Source organism: Pezoporus occidentalis, unplaced genomic scaffold, assembly GCF_034315485.1.
Source record: "Pezoporus occidentalis ecotype Australia unplaced genomic scaffold, CSIRO_AGI_Poc_V1 ctg135, whole genome shotgun sequence".
Lineage (NCBI taxonomy): Eukaryota > Metazoa > Chordata > Aves > Psittaciformes > Psittacidae > Pezoporus > Pezoporus occidentalis.
The window spans coordinates 3,083,598-3,105,876 of record NW_026913157.1 but is presented as its reverse complement, the minus strand read 5'-3'; the positions used below and the strand labels follow the sequence as shown (position 1 = coordinate 3,105,876).

Sequence of the window (22,279 nt, the reverse complement as noted above, 5' to 3'; positions counted from 1 at the left end):
TGTAGGCTGGTTTGAGAGCTCCAGCCTAATCTTGTAAAACTATGTTGGTAAACCACAAACCTGCCAAGGTTCCTTCACATGCTGTTTGGCATATTAATTATGTCATCATTACACTGTTTTTAAATACACAGCTGATACATATTATCAATGAAATTACAAGGACCTGACAGAAGGGAGGTATGAATACAAACTAAGCAAATTCAAAGCAAATCCATTTATGTTCCAAAAATACTTCTCCAGTATGAAAGGCAGTCTTTGAAGTCAACTGTTACTTAAATGCAGATTTACTGATCATACTTCTTCTACATCCCAGGATTTTCTGTGCTGCAATGTTATCTGAAAACAAACAAATCAGAACAACAACAAACAAGAGCTCTAATTATATGGTTGTGACTATTCCTCAGAAACCAAATAGCTGCCTTGTTTTACCACTTTCATCCCTCTTTTCAATTGCAAGAACTCTGACAAACCATTTTTCAGCAAACAACTGCTTTTGCAATCAACATTGATCTCTACAGGCAAACGTGTATTGGCTTGTTTCCTGTCTTGGGCCTCTGGTAGGCTACTTAAACACACCAGCTACTTCCTATAGTTATAAAACACGTACCTACATGTTACATTTATATAACAAGTGTGCCCTGGAAATTAGGAAAAATTGGTTTTAAGTTAGGACCCACTTTTCAAAGTTCATTTCCGAGGCCACCTACAATAGCTTATACCCACAAATCTACACAGCTGATTTGCAATAAGTAATTCAGGCAGGACTAAACCTTTTTCAGGCCATGGCTGTGTCTTTTCAAGCATGCCATTCTAAACACAAACTCGACAGCTAGATCAGTGTCAGTCTCAGACGAAACATCATCTACCTGTGGCAACAGCCATGTGAAAAAAAGTACTTTGAAGCTAAACTTGACTTGGTAGAGGAAAAAAGATCAGGAACCTCAAACTTTGCATTACTCTAAAAACACAAATGCTGATAAACTTAAAGGAAAGAGTTCAACTCAAAATATTTCTCTGCTGTGTTGCACTCAGTGGTGTATTTGGGCAGTTGAAATAACAGAAATGTTACGGACTTTCTGAGAGGGAGCCTCCATAAATAATTGTAAAACTAATTAAAAATCTTTTATTTCTGACCTTCTACCCACACATGTACTTCCTAAACAACCTCCCACTGGGGCCCCAAACAAGACCTTCTCTTGTAATCTTAGAATATGCCGGAAATAGTATGTTTGAAAACATAGAGTAATAGCAGTACCATTGGTATATTTTAAATAAATGTCGGAGTAAAGCACTTGAATAAGACTGAATGCAAAATGCTCACTGTCCCTTTTATCACTGCACATAAAAGGTGATGCCACCTCAAAATTACATTAATACCACAGCAGCTGAATGCCAGCTTCTGTCACCCAGATACAGTGTCAGATGCCACAATATCCTCCAGGGAAGATCTCCTATTACTGACCTTTTCTTCCTTAAATTGATTGCATTTAAAAAAGTTAAAAAGAAAAAAAAAGTATGTAAACAATAACATTAGAAAGGCTGTCAGAGTAACATGTAGAGAAGTCAAACAGAACTAAGACAGCTTGTACATATCACCTGCAAGTCCAAACATAAGGAGGCATCAAGGTAAATTACTGAATCCTTACTCCATTGGGTTTTTGAAGTCTAGATGGATAGGCATGATTCATATTAAAGACTCATCTATAAAACTCTAGGCCTTAGTATACAGTACCACAAATGGAAATAAGAAATTACACTCAAGAAAGTGTATGGAAGGCTTCATAAATTAATTTAGTGATTACATTCCACTGTGTGGAATGACTCTTAAGCCCCATCACTGCATCAATCATTCACACAGATCCTTCCTGACGCCAACAGATCTCAGTGGTAGATTTGGAAGTATACTGATCTGAAGACCATTCTGGATGTACTCCTCACTGAAAATGGGACATTTGAAAACAAACGACTTCTGCATGCATACATTTGGCTCAAAGAACCACTTGTGATTACTACAGTAGTTACTACAACACAGCAATTGATACAAACCTCTGGCTCTACTGGGAATTTAATGTGATCATGGCACATTTTAAATTGTGAAAAATTAGAATGCCACTGATCACGTTGTGCCAGCTTGCTGTTTAAGCATAAGATTTCAGTGTCTGAATGCTTTAAATAATTGCCATAAGGCAAGCTTTTTTTTTTTTTTTCCCACTGAAATAGAATCATCTCTGGGTTAATCAGAATAATCAACAAACCATGCATACTCTGGTTACCAAGTATGTACTGGTATCTTGGTTGCCTGGTACTTGGTACTTCAGTGGACTAACTTCTTCAATTCAGTCATCATGTAAAAAGAAGAGAGCTTTCAGTTAGTTCTCCTCTTACTACATCTTTGCTTGTTTTTACAAAATACACAGTGCTTCATGTTAAAATACCATCAGCAGAAGAATCAAAACAGAACTTTATTACCATTAAGTAGTTGTTGCTGTATGTAAAAATTGTAACCCCTTACAATCTGATTCACAAACTACAGACTGCAGCATGTTTCCCAGACACTGCGAGGCCCTCACATACCAAATTATCACTGTCATCAGCATACACACTGATTCTTAAAAACAAAACACGTTTGTATTCAGGATACCTTCAGTCTGAACTCTCCAGTTACCTATAAAAGAGCTGATTGCTGTCTGAAGCAACACACTTGAGACTTCCCAGGAAGCACAACAGAGTAGCAGTCATCAGCTGTAACTCTAGCAACCACAGAGAGGCTGAGGAACGGCTGAGGGCCAGCTGAGGAGGTTTATTTGATATTGTGCTTCATATGAGGCAGCTGAAAACTGATGAGGTTTAACTATTGTAATTTCAGTTTCACATGGTGAAGCTAGGAGAGAGTTTATGCTTTAATTCAATGGAAAAAAAAAAGAAATCTCATATTTGTAAATGGATAATCTAGGCAATGTCCCCATCAAATACTCACAGTGATCACAATGCAGAATGTGTGACTTATCTTTCTGTTTTGCTTTATGATACAAATCTGTTAGCCCTAGTTTTTAGTGATTTACTAGCTATTGGACATAACTGTCCCCATTTCTTTTACCTATGGTCTATAACCACATCTTTTTTTCCCCTTAGTGAAATCCTTTGAATCACATTTCTCATTTGAGGAGTATACCTATATTATTATTGTTGTTATTATTATTACTATTATTACTACTATCTTAAGGAAATCCCAAAACAGGCACAGGTTAGGTATACCTACACAAAAATGATCATCACACACAAAAGACTGTGCCATTTACACAGTAGGAAACCTGAATCTTACAACATGCCTTATTTATTCCTCTGGCTAACATTCTCTCTTTCACAGGTTTCTTTCAATGCACGCAGATATTTAAGTACTGTTGATATATCTAGTTTCTCCTTATTTGTAGTTATATAGCATATAACTGCTTTCAAGTTAGCACTTTTACAGAGTTTTAGATTTAAAACCCTACCTTTCAAGACAATCAGAGATGAGTATCTTGTCACTAGGTTTCATCTCAAAGAGACAGTGGTAATAATGGAATTAAAAACTAACTGAACAGTCAGGCCAGGACTAAAGGGTGACCTCCGTAGCAGCCTAACACTATAATTCTAAATAACTTGTATTACTTATTCACCGCACCAGGAGGATAAACTTAATGACCAGAGTAATGCCCAGGTTATGGCAACTAAGATAGTGCTTATTCACAAACTTCATGCCTCACTGTTTCCAGTATCTCTCTACCATCCATGGTCCCAGTTAATAGGCTGCCTCACCTTTGCCTTCTTGTCACTGCACAACATCAGCAGCTGAGACAGGGGGATGCAGCAGCAGGAGCTAGGGCAGAAACACAAAGCAAAGCACATTCCTGCTCCTGCATCTGTCACCTATCCTCAGGCGAGCTCTTGGACCTCACTGTGCACCTCCTCATTTACTGTCCAATTTCCCAGTCCAAGCTGACAACCTGCTTGAGATCTGTGCTATGCTAAACCTTGAATTTATGCACAGCTTGTTAGGGAGGCACCTCGCTGATCAGGAGACCAGTGTCAGCTAGTGAGCCTGCAGCCAGTCGCCTTATCAGAAGACAGGCTACCCTTTTAGAGTAGACAATTCTATTCTTTTGGGCAACAACCAGCTGTGCAATGCTAGTCAAGCAGCTTTCCCTACTGAGATCACTTGCTTTCTTGCCCCGTGTCTCATGCCATAAGCCTTCAGGAGTGCCATAACTGTCTACCTTGGATGAATTATTATTCATTGTATAAGATTTCTCATCAGATATCTAAAAAGCTATGTTTCATACTCATCGCAATAAAACCTGACACATTTTCATCAATATGTTTGTTGTATTATCATTCAAAGAGGTATATACAGTTATGGTTTGAGAACAACACTCAGTTCTGAAATAGCACTCTTCATCTGCAGATCAGTGCAAATGTAGTTGGTAATTCAGCTTTTGTGAACAGGTCATCAGCATGACTGGCATATTAACATCTCAGCCAAGGAACACTTACAGGCATTCTTTTAAAGGTTAATGAAATGCCTCAATATGTACTTCAGCAGTTGATTATTTAAAAAAAAAAATAGTTAAACGCAAATGGGCCTCACTTGAATTTTAATTCAAATTCTGATTTTAATCAAAGCAGTTAATATAGGTGTTGCCTGATTGTTATGAATATATGCTTGCTCCTGATCCTACTGTAACCTGCTTAGATTTGTTCAAATTAATTGTGTATGGTGTCAGTGATTGAATTCCCTGGGAAAGGACACAATACTGATATAATGACTAATTCTCTCAGCTTATTGATTCCAACTTCAGAATCATCACCTCAGTACAAATGTAGACTACATGAAAGACAGACACTATGCTTGGTTCACAGAGAAAGCCCATACCAAAAGTAGCCCACAGTAGCCATAACTATTTAACATTAAAATTGTATGCTGTTCTCTACTTAATTTTACATTGTTTTGCCACCCACCAAAATAATTTTATGACAAAACAAGCAAATACATACAACCCAAAGTTCTATTTGGAAGCATTCAGAGTATTAAAATATTATTCACTGTAAACATGCATACTGGAGTCCTCCAACAAACTGTCATTACGAACAGATCAAAGAACATGAGTTTGAAGATCTAAAGACTAAGGGAAACAACAGGTTTATCCAGACAGCTTACCTGCTGCTACACAACAGCTACAGTCATCTTTGAGGGCTACTCAGAAATGCATTCCCAGACAGATCAGACCCTTGAGGTAGAATTGCATCATTCTTTGAGTCATAACCTCCCAGGAAACTGAACCCTCACATTCACCACATTCTCAGCAGACAACCAGCTAGCATTTCAGCTACAAGAAGAGCCCAGACCATCATGTACATATGCCTTTTTCAAAATGAACAGTCTTAATTGCACATGGGAATATAGGAAAAAGAAGAAAATAAACATAAATAAATAAATAAATATTTAAAGGGGAAAAAAAAAGCTTCCAAATTCTTCCTGTATCTTACTGAGGGAAAACATAAGCGTTAGGGCCAGCTTATCCTTGCTAAGGAAAAGGGAATCTTCTAAGGAAAAGGGTTCTGGAGTGTGTCTCTCAGTAATTTCTGGGGATTTTATTTTTAACCAGGAAAGGTTTGTTCAATCTAAGTCTGCTGAAATTCCTCAATTTATGTCTGGTATCACACCCCAAGATACTGGAAATAAAAAGCTCTGTTGGCAGTCAGCACAGACCACTAAATGTTGTCAAAGGGATTACTTAAAGCTACTCCTTCCCTGTCTCCTGAAGAGAGAACTTAGAAAGAGATAACCCTCTGAATATAAACAGCAAAGCTGTGTGAAACAATAAAACACAATAAAGAGCAAGCAATATTATTTTCATTTAAAAAATGCAAGAAGCCGCCAACAAATAATACTGCTTGCTTCAGTAGCACTCACTGCCCATCTTTCTGAAGAACAAAGCTGATACAATATTATTCTGTGCTAAATGCTGTTTAGCAATTTTAAAGTGCTCAGCAGTGTGCATGGTTTGTCAGATTGGTTGTTTTACATACTTGCACTGGAAATGCTAAGAAAACTATTTCCCCCAACAGTACAGTTTTTAGAACAGATGTAGATAGTAACACGCAAAAAAAACCCTACCAGCATAGAGATTACACAACGTATGAGAGATGAAGCAGTATCTGCTTCTATTTCTGTGGTGGTATATTTCTTTGCAAGGGTTAGGAAAGAACAGACCTTGACAGAAATGTTCTGCATAAGGAAGGAAAAGAAGGGCTCCACAATCACTAGAGAAGTACACAGAGGTTTGGGGATAATTGTTATTTATTCTGCTTTATTTTTTTAATTACCACCTGTTTTAACCTTCTGAAATTTATTATCTAGTGTTCTGTACTTCCTGTACTGTGTGCTGACTTTATGGAAGCATGAGGCAACCAAAAATATTTTAATTGAAATTTTTGTTTGCATCTACAAAGTTATTTAATAACTTTCTATTTTACTGCCTGCTCTAACTGTATATTACTATATTTTTAAATGACATTTTAAATAAGAATTTAATTAATTTGTGTTACTATTGTAAATTAAATAAGTAGGGGAACTATATAAATTAAATGTGACACTTGGAAACAAACCTTACAATCTCTGCTAGGCAAAATTCCGAATAAATAAAGCTTTATCTGAGCTATATCTAAATAAGAGCTAAAGGAGAAGTGACAATTGCCAGCTCTTAATAATAAATAGTTTGTTTTTTTTAAAATCATTCTAATGCATATGCTTTTTCCAAGATCAATTAACTTCTCTAGTTATCACTCAAAATCATCTGACAGCAAGAATTACAATCCTTTCAAGATACAAAGTGAGCTGAATAATCTGTACACACAGCAAGAAATTACTTAAAATCCATAAGGCACGTGCACTTTAATAATACAGTTATGATAAACGACCTAACCTGAGTTTTAGATCTTCTATTACTCAAGCACAATCTGCTCCTAACACCTCAACAGATCAAGTACCCTCAGTGTGAATACACAGTTGCACCCATCAGCAGACCAACAGTCACATTTTTAGTCTTAGATGTTTTACTCTGTCAGGCCAACTTTTATCTTTGCATTTCTGCAAGCAGCTTAAGTCTAAGCAAGTGGGAATTGTACAGATCCAAAGACAGAATTCGTCCAACCAGTCCTAACTGTGTTACGTGTTTCACAGGAACAGATCATGATGCTTGGCAACTGTGCAGTAATGAAGCCAAAAGGCAGGAGCTGGGAGACATGTCAAGAAACAATTAGGAGCATTGGAAAACTTGTCTTCAAGAGGGAGCTTTGTACCATGCTAACCATGCTCATGACTTACTTCCCACACCCAAGACTGCATCTGCATGGACTGATGCGTGTGTTAGGTGTGCATGGACTGTCATGTTTGTATTTGTATATATTAATATAGACTAGCAGAACCGTTCAGCTGTTTTATGACCACTCATGTAAGAGCTGTAGGAAAGAACTGCTGGATTTATTGTCATGCATATGTGCATGTTCAATACTGCCAGTCCATCCTCCTCCACAGTATTACATTATTTCTTTCATTCAGACAAGGGCAAAGTATTTTTACTTTATGATATAAAATTTCCCTAAAAACAATAGAAATAATTAAAAGTAATCACAGATAATACGTGAAGAATGAAAAATACCTAATACTCTGCCAGAGTCTCTCTCTCTACTGTCTATAGAGATACCAAGGGAAAAAGAGCAGGGAAGAGGAAATTTCCTCATGCATATATCTCTTCTGGAGATTAATTCAATGTAGTATGTGTCCCTGTGGATTAAGAAACTTCAATACATTCAACCTGTTCATTTTCTCAAAAATATGGAAAAATTCTGTGTCTTTCAAAAGACACTCGGACAAAAATAAGAATCTTACTCTTTTGAACTAAACAACAAATACCCCTTTATGACTCTGAAAATCTCCTCCTATTAAAATAAACTGAAACGCTACCTAATGGGTGCTGATTGGCGCACTGTTACAGTAACACACTCAGCTTCCTTCTCTGAAAAAAAAAGATGCTGGTTTTAGAAATTAACTTGAAATCAACCCACTAAAAATTGCTTACAATGAATAGCTGCATTACTAGACCATCATCCTTTAATAACTGTTACTTCATATTCATCATGAAGATAATTTATCTTATGAAATGCAATGTCCCTTGTAGCTCAAAATGACAGAGCTGTGCTTTGGATAGCCATTCTTCAGTAGCCTTGATGTTCCTTCCAAACAGTGAAGATGTTTATACGCACTATGTGCCAATGAGTGGCTCATTGTTGCTTTCAGAAATGCAGCTGGCAATAAATAAACTGCAAATAAATGGCAAAAATTTGCAAGTCTTCTGAGTTCTATTCTCAGTTAACTGTAAGTGCTTTCTTTTTTCTTGAAATTTGTATGCAATTCATTACACTTTAGCTTTTCTAGGCCACAATAAAATCTGAAACAGTAGTTCATTTTTTTCTTAATTAGAAAGATTTTTCAGTTTATTAAATATTTAATAAAGTAAAATAGACTTTTTAATAATTATTATTAAATAAAGCATTTCCCATATATTAAATATATGAGAAGTTCTTTATTGCCTTTGGCAAGGGAGGGTACATGAAAAACATGCACTTCTGTGGGTCTTTCTGTACCAGCTCTGTTTCTGTCTGTGTTGCCTGCTATTGTGAAGGCTTTGTATTTCATAACCCAGATGGTCCCTTCTGGTCTTAAATTCCTTAAAAAGGACACCAAGTACTGTAAGCTGATGCCACATGGCATATAAAAAAAAAAAATCTGAAAATTCTTTAAAATCTCATGCAGTTACTGAGCAAGTTTTAGAGCCATTAATTTCACTAAATGAAAACCATGTTTTCAAATGCATTTTGGGTAAAAAGCTCTGAAATTTGAAAATTAAGCTAGCTTTCTACTAAACAACACAGGCATAAATGCATCTTATCTCTCCTCAAGAATCTGTAGCATAAGTACTATGATTATTGAAAATATATGCAATGCTGAAAATGCAAAAAAAAAACAACTTTTTTTTTTGACACAACAATCCTAAAAATACTCACCAAGATGTATTTTTATGTGGAGATAAGTATTTGACAAATAAAAGAAGAGCAACCCCTCATCACTATTACTATGATTTACATCTTGTCCTCAAGTTTTACACCTTTTTGAAGCAATACAATGGCACGCAATATAAATGAACAACACAACTGATTTTTATGTTAGAAAACATGTTTGTAGCCCAAGAGTAGTATTTGTTCCTGTGCATATTCTAATCTCTCATGGAAGTGATGCTGGTAATGGGTAGCTCAAAACTGGTAAGAACTTTCACATAGATAACCCTGGCCACACAAAACCATCATTAAAACGATGCCAAAAAAACATAAGTAACTTCAATAGGGATCCAAGTCAACGTGGTTTGGAAGCTAGGAATAGGTTAGTAAGGAAACATATGAAGAAAAGGACCAAATCCAGCTCACCGTCATAGAACGGTTTGTGTTGGAAGGGACATTAAAGCTCATCCAGTTGCAAGCCCCTGCCATAGGCAGGAACACCTTCCACTAGAGCAGGTTGCTGCTGCCAGCCCTGTCCAACCTGACCTTGAGCACTGCTAGGGATGGGGCAGCCACAGCTTCTCTAGGCAACCTGTGCCAGGGCCTCAGCACCCTCACAGGAAAGACCTTCTTAAAGGAGCGTGACCAGCAGGTCGAAGGAGGTGATCCTGCCCCTGTACTCTGCTCTCGTGAGACCTCACCTGGAGTATTGTGTGCAGTTCTGGTGTCCTCAAAATAAAAAGGACATGGAACTGTTGGAACAAGTCCAGAAGAGGGCCACAAGGATGATCAGGGGACTGGAGCACCTTCTGTATGAAGACAGGCTGAGAAAGTTGGGGCTGTTCAGCCTGGAGAAGAGAAGGCTGCGTGGAGACCTCATAGCAGCCTTCCAGTATCTGAAGGGGGTCTGTAGGGATGCTGGGGAGGGACTCTTCATTAGGGACTGTAGTGACAGGACAAGGGGTAATGGGTTAAAACTTAAACAGGGGAAGTTTAGATTGGATATAATGAGGAAATTCTTTCCTGTTAGGGTGGTGAGGCACTGGAATGGGTTGCCCAGGGAGGTTGTGAATGCTCCATCCCTGGCAGTGTTCAAGACCAGGTTGGATGAGACCTTGGGTGATACGGTTTAGTGTGAGGTGTCCCTGCCCATGCAGGGGGGTTGGAACTAGATGATCTTAAGGTCCTTTCCAACCCTAACTATTCTATGGTTCTATCATTCTAAGATATCACCTCAATTGTCCCTCTATAGCAGCTTAAAGCCATTCCCTCTTGTCCTGTCACTCCATGCCTTCTACAAATTTCTTTCTTGTAGGCCCCCTTTAGGTATTGGAAGACAGTTATAAGGTGTCCCATGAGCCTTCTCTTTCCAGACTGAGCAACCCCAGGTCTTTCAGCCTTTCTTAAACATGCAATAAATACGAAGACATGCACTGGAAAATTCAGTACACGTTTATGTAACAGTCAGCAAGGCACCAGAACACTGCTCTCTGTAAGGCACCTCTTTCAGGGCACACTGCTCACAATTGATCCTTTTCAGGGATTCAGATCAGGCATCCAAACAATCATTATGGCCTCCTTATGACTAAGAATGTGTTTGAGAAAGCATGAGTTTGTCTGTAAGTAAATAACTATTAGATTAAGAATGTTTTCACTGAAATTGTAAAACCAGTATGAAGTTTTACCAAAGGCTTTCCAACTGAAAAGCCTTTCTAAGTCACCTTTGTTTTCACAGGAAGGCTTTTCAAAAATTATAAATAACAGTTTGGTGCTGAGATGCCTTTAAAAATATCTTTGACAGAAAGCCACCAGTGAAGTCACTCAGTGTTACAGCTCAGAACTTTTCCAACACTACAAATCACTGCTTTGTTCTTCTTCTACAAAGAACATCATAGATTTATGCAGTTTCTTGGAATTGAGAATGAAATGTACCCCTCCTTACACACAAAGCATCAAAGCTGGGATTTTGTAGTATCCTTTGAAGTCAAGAGCTAAAAAAATACTCCATCTTTACATTACAGTGTTCAGAGAACTTTTATGCCAGTTTGTAACAGTGGTAACAGCCCATCCTTTCCTTCGAGTTGCAGACTGATCTACTTCAGCAAGACAAACAAAAGTTTAAAATAAATAAGTAATTTAAAAAATCAGTTTTAAGGTTAAGTGCCTCTAACTAGTGGGACAAGCAATGATACGCAAGCCATTAGGATCTTATCTCAAATATAGATCTTTGTAACTAGGTAAGTGTGTATATGTAGCCAAAGTTTAAGTTACTGGATGTTAGTTCTACCTTTGGAGAAACAAATTTTTTTATATATCAACTGGATTAGTAGAGAGGAATAGATTTTTAAGGTTTAGTATCACCTTTGGGCTGAGACCAAGTATCATTTTCAATAGAAATGGACTTTTATCACCATAACCATTTTCAGTGTCAGCCTTTGAAAACTGATCTACTTCCCTTTTCAAGGTCACTACTGAACTGGAAGCATTTTACAGTGATCACTTTCATTTAAAAAAAAAAAACAAAACCAAAAAAAAAAACAAACCAACAAAAGCAAACAAAAAACAACACACAAAAAACAAACCAAACCAAAACCCACCAGAAAAAAAAAAAAAAAAGCAAAACCCACAGCAAAACCAACCTGTTCCATTCTTACCCCTCATCACTTGCTAGCAGAGCTATGATAAGTGAGACCATTTTCAAAATTATTTGCTGAAATCAGTTTCTAGAGGCAGAAGCAACTATCATGTGATACAAATGCAAGCATAGCCAACAGATTATTGTGAATCTCAGAAGGCTTTCTGGAAGAATTAGACGAAGCACTTGAAACATTTTTACCTAAAAATAAAATAAAATTAAAAAAAAAAAAATCTAGAGTTGGAAGATACTTTCCCCTTTTTTATTTTCTTTTGATCTAAACTTTTAGTACAAACTCTATATATAGAGTTCATTCTGTAGACAGAATCTGATGAAGCAGATTACTTTTCAAGTGGGACCCTATAATAATAAGTGTTGCTCAACTGTTAAGGTAAAGCCTAATAAGGACTCTGTAGAGAACTGTCCCTCAAAGGAGTATTTAATCCACAATAATCAGAGTACATATTCCAAATATAAACACTGTTTTCAAAACAGGCATTCCAGTTGCCTTAAAGATCAGTTTTCATTTAAATGAAATTGCAAAATATTCCTCAGATTTATGCTTTCTTACAATGAAGTTTGCACAGAAGAATAATAATTACACAAAAAGTGCACAAGCTTGGGGGAAATCATGTTTCTAAATCTGTGTGAAAGAAAGAAGTAATGTGTTTGACACCACCTTTTTGTAGCATTAATCTGCTTTACAATGGCTGTTCTTGCAGCATATCTAAGTGCTGAAGAATCTAACTACAAGTTCATTATACTGCTGCCACATCTTTCCTTAAAAAAGAAAAAAAGAACAAAAAAGTATTTCACCCTGCTTTCTGTGTTCAGAGACATACTGTGCTCTCTTTTACCTAATTATAGGACTGTAATGAGTTGCAATTAATTTACATACCTTAGTCTCTTATATGTGCTCTCAGGTGCTTTTAGAATGCATTATTCCATCACCTAAAACACTGCATGGGGAAGGGAGTATGGGGGATTAAGGGCAGATAAAAGATTATTTTCTAAAGATGACCTGGACAGGTAAAAAACAGGCTATGACCTGACAGTAAACTTCTATTTTTATAGACAATTGAAAGCCATTTCATTACTTAGCTTTTAGGCACCTGGATTACAGAGAGGAACCCTCTGAACTAGACACCTACGTTTCCCAGACAGGCTGTCTTGAAAGGTACCTTTAGAGTTTAGAATTCAAAATAACTGGTAAAATAAACAAGAAACTAACTAGAATTAGCCCTTTTAAAGATACTGGTACTTGGTTGAAACTCTGACAACCATCTTGCAAGGCTAGAGAAAACAGTGCCACCCTCTTGGCCTCCAAAGCCTTGTCTATCCGTTGCAGACAGCCACTGGTACTCTTTCAAATGAACAGAGCATAGCTCAGCTAAAGGCTTTATTGAGAGCACCCATCTAGTGGGGTATACTCAACTGTACAGTTTGTGGACAATGTGACTACATGGAACAGTCCTGGAAATAGGTGTTAGAACACAGCCTGGAGTCCTGTTCTCTTACCTCAAGACACAGCATTGTTCGTGCCTTAAAGCTTAAACATTCTCTGAAAAATCATGGGGAGAAAATGCCAGATCAGAAAGACCACCAAAAAGTTCTCATGGCAATAATCAGAGCTACAGCACCAGTAAGCTGCTGATGTATGATATTTACTTTCTCAGCTAGTTTTTCAAACAATCTCTCCTAAGCATCTCTTGTTTACAGTTTTCTAGTATCAGCCCATGACAGCTGTTTAGCTAATGATTTGTTCACTTTCCCTGTTCGCCCATGGACTTATCAACATGGTCAGGTTTGGGTTTTGTCCTTGACAGGATCGAGGAAATACTAGCCCAGACCAAACCAGTACACATCATTGCCTATAGAAACTACTTGTCTAAACACGTCCAAAACACAGCAGAAGACAGTGAAATTACTCAGAGAAATATATAAGGAGAAAGCAAAATCCCCAAATTTAGAAAATCTAAAGATTTTCCTAAAGCAGCAGCACTCAAATACAGAGATAGAAGGTCGTCATTTACTGTCACTAAACAGAACAATAGAAACAAAGATATAATAACAAGGTTCTCCAAAATACATCCACATCACAACTTTCATCTGTTTTAATATGGCGGATTCTTATTCAAGGCTGCCAATCACAGCCACCCTAATAGGCTGGGATAAAGGTCAGAGGAGCAGCAAGCACACAGGTCACCTTAAAAGGCGTAGAAAATAATGACTTCAACTGCAAAGGGTCTTTCCTAATGCATATATAAACTAAGTAACATTTGAATTATTATGGTATGTGTTACTGAAGTCAAAGCTTTGCTCTGTCAGACATACAGATAAGCACCAGCTGCTAAGTTTGCAAATATCACCCTGCAGCTCTAGATTTGAACTTGGGTCCAACAGTCTTTACTACTGGCCTTTCATATTCTTAGTTTAAACTTTGTAAAAGTCACTGTCCTTCTCTATTAGTTTTGTTTTTTTTTTCATTTTTAATATTTTGTATTAATTTGGTGATATATATAGAATTAGGCAAGAGGTTATATAGAAAGAAAACTATGATTTTAAGAATATCTTCAATATACAAAATATTAAAATATTTAAATAAAATTAAACGGTAATTTGTGTAGTACAAGCCTGCTACCCATATGCAAACCTAGAAAGAGAACTGATGTGTTTGTGAAGGGGTGAGGAAAGAGTGTTAGGAAAAAGATCAACTTGATGAATTTTTCTCCTAACAGACACACTCCATATGGTTACTTACCTACTACAGTATCCTTTCTTTTTATACATTAAGTAACTGTGCTTTTCCTGTTTACCGTCCTCAACGAATTGATATAGTCCCACATGAAAATATGCTCCTACAGGGGATGTTATACTCAAATACGCAAGTCTTTCACACAAGACATTTGTAAATCTCTTCCAGTTATATTCCATAATCTGTGGATCTCTCTCCGTTCTCATTTGGGTTCTCTCCCACTCCTCTCACTACCCCATTGTTACATCAACTTCAGTACTCAATTTCACAGATTAACAGACTGTAAAGCAGGTCTAAATAAAATCACTTCACGTACATTATACAAATCTGAAGTTTATTCAGTTATATTTAAGAAGAGTAGGAAACACAGGGAAATCAGGAGAGGAAAAAAAATATCAGGGTTCCAGTAAAATGTGGAAAGGCACTAGAGAACATGAAAGGTTAATCTAAATAGTGGTATTGGAAGATTTTCTCAGCATCATGGCTTAGACTTTCAAAGAAACAAGTAGAGCTTTGGAAAAGGAACAGATATCCAGGGGAGATTCTACTACTGCAGAAACTAAAACCTTGAAACTAAAAATCTGAATTCTTGAACTTAGCCCTTGTCAAAAGATGTCTTTGTATAACATAGCCTTGCTTACACGCATCATTCAAGACAAGCCACAGAGTGCCTAGAATCCTCTTATAATAACAACACCCATCAGAACAAATTTGTGTGACTATAATCACCAAAGAATGGAGACGCAATGCTGGTAAAAATTACCACATAGTTAAAAGTTAAAAAATTACATAGGTGCAGGGTATATGTTACAGGGAGTTTTCCAGAAAACAGAAAAAAAATCTTTAATTTACTGACTGCACAGAAAAGCAGCCACTGTCCTTGTACCGAGATCTTTGTATTATTCACCTAGTTTTACAAATAGCGCAGAAAGAGTACCCATCTTATTACATATAAATTCTCAATTCTCTGGTTCAAGAAAAATCATTAAAAATTTAGTGATTCCTCCACTTCTATTTCAGCGATTTACACATAAAAATCAAACTGTTAAAAATTACACTTGCTGACAGTGAATATGAAAGTTTTTGGGAAAAAGCTCAGCACATTTCCAAGATCAACTGATCAAGTGCTTTCAGAATCCAGCAGCAAGACAGGAACCTTAGCAAGAGGACTGAAATCAGAGTGCTAATGAAACACATGTTGCCATCAGAGTACGGACAAAAAAGTGAAATCCTATTATGTTATTACTAAACCCTGCATGCCTGCATGTCCATTTGTGCATGCAAACACAGCATAAGCTTTAAGAAAATAAAACTACGACAGCATAAGCAAAAAAAAGGTAACATAACTGCATAAACAAATAAAGAGAAAAATCCCACAGCATAACCTCTCCTTCCCAGCTTACAATACAATAGGCAGTGAAATAAACCCCTGGGATAGACCTTTCCGCTGAAATGTTGTCTTCTCTTTCGTAGACCCACTTTCTATACATTAATGTTGAAGTGTTTTAGAGTAGAGAATCCCTAAACAAAATGGAGAATGTCTAGTAACACCTCTTACAAATCTGTTAGTCTTTCTATGGTGAAGACACCATGCATGATTGCACATCAGCTGGTCATTTCCTTACATTGACCACCCTGTATTCTGCATCATTTTATTTCACCAGCTCTCCCATCCAAGTTAGTATTACTTTTACTGCCACTATTTTTTCATTAGTTACATATTTCCTTCTATTTCTCCATTATAATCACTCATATTTAATTTAGCTATTCCTCTATATTTTGAGGGACTGATACAAATTTCCACTTTAATAAGTTTATTCTATAAACATACTGCAGATAACAACTGAAATTACTTGTGTATTAGGACCAACCCTACCCAATAGTCAATAGACTATGCTGATACTGTTGCATATAATTTTTTTCAAAATGAGCTGCATTAATGTTATTTTAATTCTTGAATACTATGACTCCAGTCTTCATAGCTAAACATCTTCAACAACATTATCATTAAACAGCATTAAATTACATAACAATTATGTAAAATTTCCAAGTACTCTGACAACTAACATTGCCCCCAAAAAATTTTAAGTACTGGCATTACCTGATCAAGGCCAGGCTGGCCAGAGCCTTGAGTGACATGGTCTAGGGTAAGGCATCCCTGCCTATGGCAGGCGGGCTGGAACGAGATAATCTTTCCAACCCAAACCCTTCTGTGGCTCTATGATTCTAAGACACCCCTCAAAGAAACACTGAATATTTAATTTGAAGAATTTGATGCCTCATTAAGTACAGCTACCTTATTACCAGTACCAACAGCAACATAAGACATTCAGGCAGCTGAGGGATTTTCTCATTTTGTCAATACCTAGCAAGATCTGCTAGCAGTGTTGAAACTGCTTTCCTAAGAGCAAAAGCAAGGCATCAAGCAATACTGAAACCTGTCAGTCAGTATGATAGGAAAACTCAGAACTACCTTCCCCGATACCAGAAATCAGAAGCACATTATAGAGGCCTTAATTATTCTCCCAGACATATAGTTCAACTCTAGTTTTTTTGCTTGGGCAGTAATTAAGTAAGGAAATTTTATTCTTAGATTTTGGAATTGCATAGGGATACTCAACAGGCTTTACTATCACCTTGGGAAGTTCTAATCACACAACTCTGCTGCACTGTCTTTAAATATTCAAAGAGATTCCTGTGAGAGCAACGCGTTGCCTGTTTAATGTGACTGGTAACATTTACTATAATGCCTACTGCCAGCACTGGATTATGATTAACTGTGTCTCTCTCCTTTTTAGCCCATTATTTGACTGCAATTTTCCCCTTCACTCTTCCTCTGCAGATCAAGGCTTATTTAGTAACATACAATCTCCATTTTAAGTAGACCCTTCAGGATTTAAGCCTGAAAGCAGCTCAACATATAGAGATAAGCACATGAGCACATGCTAGGATCAAGCTGCAAACACCAAGGTTCTGGTCTCTGTTTGCCAAATGAATCCACTACAACAAAAGTGAATTGACAATCTTCTGAAAATATTCCTGAAGAACATGGGAGTCAGTATCTATTAACTAGAGGTTATAATATGCTTTCTATTTTCACAGTGCAGTTAGAATTAATATTTATGAGGCACACTTTCAATCAGGTGGTTAATTTCTGCATTCAGACAACCTGATGCATTTTAATTCAGAGGCATGTCTTCACTTATGCATCAGAATACCATGCTCATTTCCTGTGTAGTGCAAGGTAGACAGATGTAGTGCATAGAGTTACCACTTACATCATATTTCCAGGTGTTCTGCCTGGCAATGCACAGTGTAAAGATTAAAGTATGCTCTGTGAGGTGATCGGTGATTCACAATTAAAAGCTTTGCATTAACCACTAGTTAGGGCTAAAAATTTCAGATTAACTTCAGGAACATGTGACTCATCTAACTGTCATGTCCTGCTGTTGCCTGGCTTCTTCCCATTCAAGTAGCTGCAAAAATTTACTTTCTGTAGACAGTAATGCAATTTATACATATTGCTTTACAAAGTTATTACATTTGAGGACTGCTCAGTTCATTAGCTAACATGACCAAATTAAAGGTTTTTGAAAAACAGTCTTCCTCTAAGCTGGGTCACAAATACCATAGCAGAGTTCTTTTTAATGTAGCAGCAGGTATGTGGTCATTCCACAAGGCAACATGAGTTTCATTTGAGTTCCAGCTGCAGAATTTGGCCTTACCCAATTCAGTTTTTAAAAGATCATGAGAAGTCCAAAGATGTAACATTAGAGCCAACAGCTTCCTTGCTTATGAGGAAAAAAAAAATCTGGCAAGTTGGTATGTGCTTATTGATGTTTTCATCAAGTGAAAAGTTCATTACATTTATAGTTCATCGAAAAACAATCCCTAAGGGCTACAACATAAAAATATAACCTGTTCAAGGGAACCTATAAAAATACAGAGAAGGTAAGTTTTAGTAACTTGTAGCTTCAGATCCTTCCCCTCAGTTTAGTTAATTGATACCTTTTACAGGAAAGAACTGGGGCTATGAAAATCTTTAAGTCACAATTACAACTCCTGTGCTTTCACAGTCAAATTTTGTGGGTAACTAAGCAGTCAGACTCAACTGCTAAAGGAATTTATACATCGTATGGAGTCACAGGAAAATAGCTTACTGTGCAAATGAGACAGTCCAAAACAGACCATCAGACAGATACCAAAGACAGGCAATTACGTACGTCACATAAAATATATATTCAAAATTAGAGTCCATCATCCGTGTATTGTTTCTGCATCTGTACTATACGTTGATATAACAGCTGTTATGCAGCAGCTTCTAATTGGATTTTCTGCACTCATACCCCTTTCTAGTTTAGCCTCATTAACACAATGCTGGCAGATGTCAAAAACAACTTCATTGGGCCTGATGTAATATAACAATTTAAATACACGACGCTCTGGCTGCCACCTCAGAAAAGCACACCCAGAAGAAAACAGTGGTTGACAGGAAACTGTCAGATGCATCAGTATCTTAGGTATCTTTAAGTATTAATTACTAAGTCTCCAGTATACACAGTTGCACCTATTAGGTATAAACCACAGCCCCCATGTTTTGGCTTGATAAGCTTCTATCTACTAGCAGCCCAGTTTTTAAAACTTCGCTACAATATGTATTAATCCCTTTTATAATTCCACATAACTAACAGTAATAGATTTAGTCACCTTTTTAGCTAACTTTTCAATGTTTAATAATTACACTGGCAAAGTGCACTTTCTGCTGTACTGAACATTTCTTAGTATAACTGTTCTGGAAGAAAGGAAACCTCACTGGGACTTTATATAAGCACAGTTAATATTAATTTCACTCTGCTGCTTTATGCCTTTAGCAAAAAATCAGTATGCAAAGCCATTTCAATTTAGATATTTTTAATTAGCTGTTATTGAGTTAAAGACTGCTTTCTTTAATATGACCCAAGAAAGACCTAAACAGACTAATAAATTTTGGAGGCACATGACTGGCATTTCTAGTGCACAAAGCAACTTCCCAAGAGACTTGGAAAAGTGTTAGTAAAATATCCCACTGAATTTCCACTTATATAACCAACACAGACTTCCAAGAAAGTTCAAGCAAGTGAACTTGGCAAGCTCACTATGTTATGAACAGCTCTGTCTGTACTTTGCAGGTATTTGTGAGTGGAGGACTGAGAGACAAACTGGCAGGAAAAAAAACAAAAAACCAAAAACAAGCAACTGAGCTTCTTAACTCACAGAAGGGATTTCCTTCAAGTAAGTTTGTGAACATACTAGACGTGCTTTCCAAAGCAGTCACTAAATCAAAATACTAAAATAGAACAACACTGTAGAAACTGTAACATACAATTCTAATTAAGATCTCTGAAGGCCACAGAGATTTACAACCTGCTTAAAAATTTACTGCGAACAGTACCCCCTAATCTCTTGTTGTCTCCCCAACTCAAAGATCAGCTGTAGAAGAATCACATGTAAGCACAGAAACACAATTTTGTCCTGTGCCAGTCTCGTGCTATTTTTGCTAGTGGTTCCCCTGTGAAATATTTTGCTTATCCCCATATTGCCCCCCAAAATAGACTGTGCAAGTCCAAAGGAAACAAGAGCAGAGTACACCTCAAACAACTTCAGAGACACAACTAGATGTCAGGCAGAATTTGAGTCAGAAGCCACCCTTTCTTTATCACATCATATCCATTTTATAATCCATTTTTCATGGAAATTACTATACACTGTATGTTTTGAAATGCCAAGATTTCTCACATCCCACAAAAATAGGAAACTGTAGTGCGCACAAAGAGGGAGAAGGGAACAACAGAAAGACCAGATTAATCATAACATTAAACATACAAATGGTAAAACATAATGCACATGAAAGCTTCAGTGAACTGCCACATCGAATGGTACCTCCTATTTATCATGAAGAGCTTAATTTCACAGCATCCACCTCTGTGTGGCTACACCCCAGGGAACAGTGTTGGCATGGTAACTGCAGGCTGTATGGCTTCTTTTTTTTTTTTTTTTTTCCCCTATTAGAAGGCATGAAAATTTTTTTCTTAGCTTCAGGATCACGTGCAATTAAGGCTGATGTTTATTTGGGGCAAAAAGGAAAGGAAGGGGTTTGTTTGGGGAAAAAAAAAAAAATAAATTATACATATACATGGGTGTACTCCTCAAAATGGTGTCAAGAAAAACTGTGCACCAAAAGCTTTGTCAATCTGACCAGAGTCACATCAAGGACAGGATGGGATTTCATTTTTAGTCTGGTGCCTTCTTCATCAGATTCAGTAGAAAAGCAGAACAGTGGCCAGAATTAGAAAAAGGCCTTTAAAAATAGTTCAGTCCATTTTTTTTAAATTATTTTTGTAAGTAAGAATGTTTTCTCAAATAAATTTGACCTAAGTTAAACTTAATAGCCATCATATTTGTAGATCCAGTTTTGTATACAGAAAAAATGTCAGGTTTAACAATTTTAAAACAAAGAAAAGTGTGCCTTATGCCATGCTTCCATTATTTTTTACCACAGAAGAGTAACTTGCAGAGTAATGAAACACTACATATTAGAAGACTATCAGAAAACAGGTCTGGAAATCAAATGCAGTTTAGCCTTATCCCTAACTGTGGCTCTAGGATCCCCTCAATGACCAAGTGAACAATTTCCTATTAGTGTTGCCCGTTCCACACTCCATTTGCACAATATATGTGAACTTGACCCTATCAAAGTTATTAGACAATGCTTGTAGTGGGAATGCTGTAGAGATGGTGAGAGGCTATAATATATCCCCCCATGACAAGTACCAAGGGAATTAAGTAATCTTGTCAATCTAAATATTTGAGTAACTTACTCTTTTATGCAAAGAAGGGTTTACTCAGTAGTTAGAAAACATGTTGAATAAAATTATACTCTACAGCACCTATAAGTGATGCCTCCCTGCACTATTTTGCACATAGTAATATTGCCATCCCTTCTTGCAGAAAACTCTGATACATTCTGGAAATTTCTGTGACTGTGAATTAAATGTTCTGTCATACTGGTATCTCAGCTATGTTTTGTTCTTCCAAAGTATATCTCATTTGCCAGATGATGATGTAAGAAAAAAAAACCAGTAACAGAGTCTCTTTCTTTTTTAAAAGTTGAATCTATTTCAAAAGGATTTTATCCATTTCTTTCATAATGCAGTCAAGGCAACCATTAGTCAAATCTCAACTTCATTCCTTCCCAGTTCTTTACAGCTCTTAAAAAATAAGCAATACAATTAACAGAAGTGATTTGGCTGCTTGTAATATCTCTCCCATGTCTCAGTTCTTTCACTTTACCTGCCCTCTTCCCTAAAACATTAGATCCCTAAAACCACTGTCCTTTTTTTTCCTAGCCACCAATACAAATTAATAAATGTTCATGTTCACATAATTGAACAATTGCTGACAAAGGGAAGCCATAATGCCAGATCATTCATAGTGCTGTGAGCCTAATGGTTGCCGACTTAGCATGTATAATGACTTCAGGTGTTCAAGAGGGGGTGGTCTGTGGGTTTCATGCTATACTGCTACTGTTATTATTTTACTGTTCAATTTTATAAAACTCAAAATGGTACAACCACCTGAAAGCCAGTGATCGAGCAGTCAGATTATTACACTTCCTATTAGAAAGATGAATACTTTAAAACAACCACCCTCCCCCTCCCTCCCCCTCCCTCCCCCCCCCCCCCCCCCCCAAGAAAATCCTTTTATCGAAAACAAGAAGGTAAAACAGAGGTGATATTTTCTGTGTTGAATCACTT

The 22,279-nt window shown here is 37.0% G+C and overlaps 1 protein-coding gene across 3 annotated transcripts in view; it reads right to left on the bottom strand.

The window, feature by feature from the left end:
• Positions 1 to 22,279, bottom strand: part of SMPD3 (sphingomyelin phosphodiesterase 3) — a 106,448-nt gene that overhangs the window by 47,422 nt on the left and 36,747 nt on the right. The window contains exon 1 of one of the 3 annotated variants that reach the window (XM_062609157.1): positions 12,411 to 12,486. The exons of the other annotated variants lie outside the window; for them this stretch is intronic. The gene's annotated coding sequence lies outside the window, so the exon portion shown is untranslated. Of the gene's footprint in view, positions 1 to 12,410; positions 12,487 to 22,279 lie in introns of those variants that run through there. 3 annotated transcript variants of the gene reach the window in all.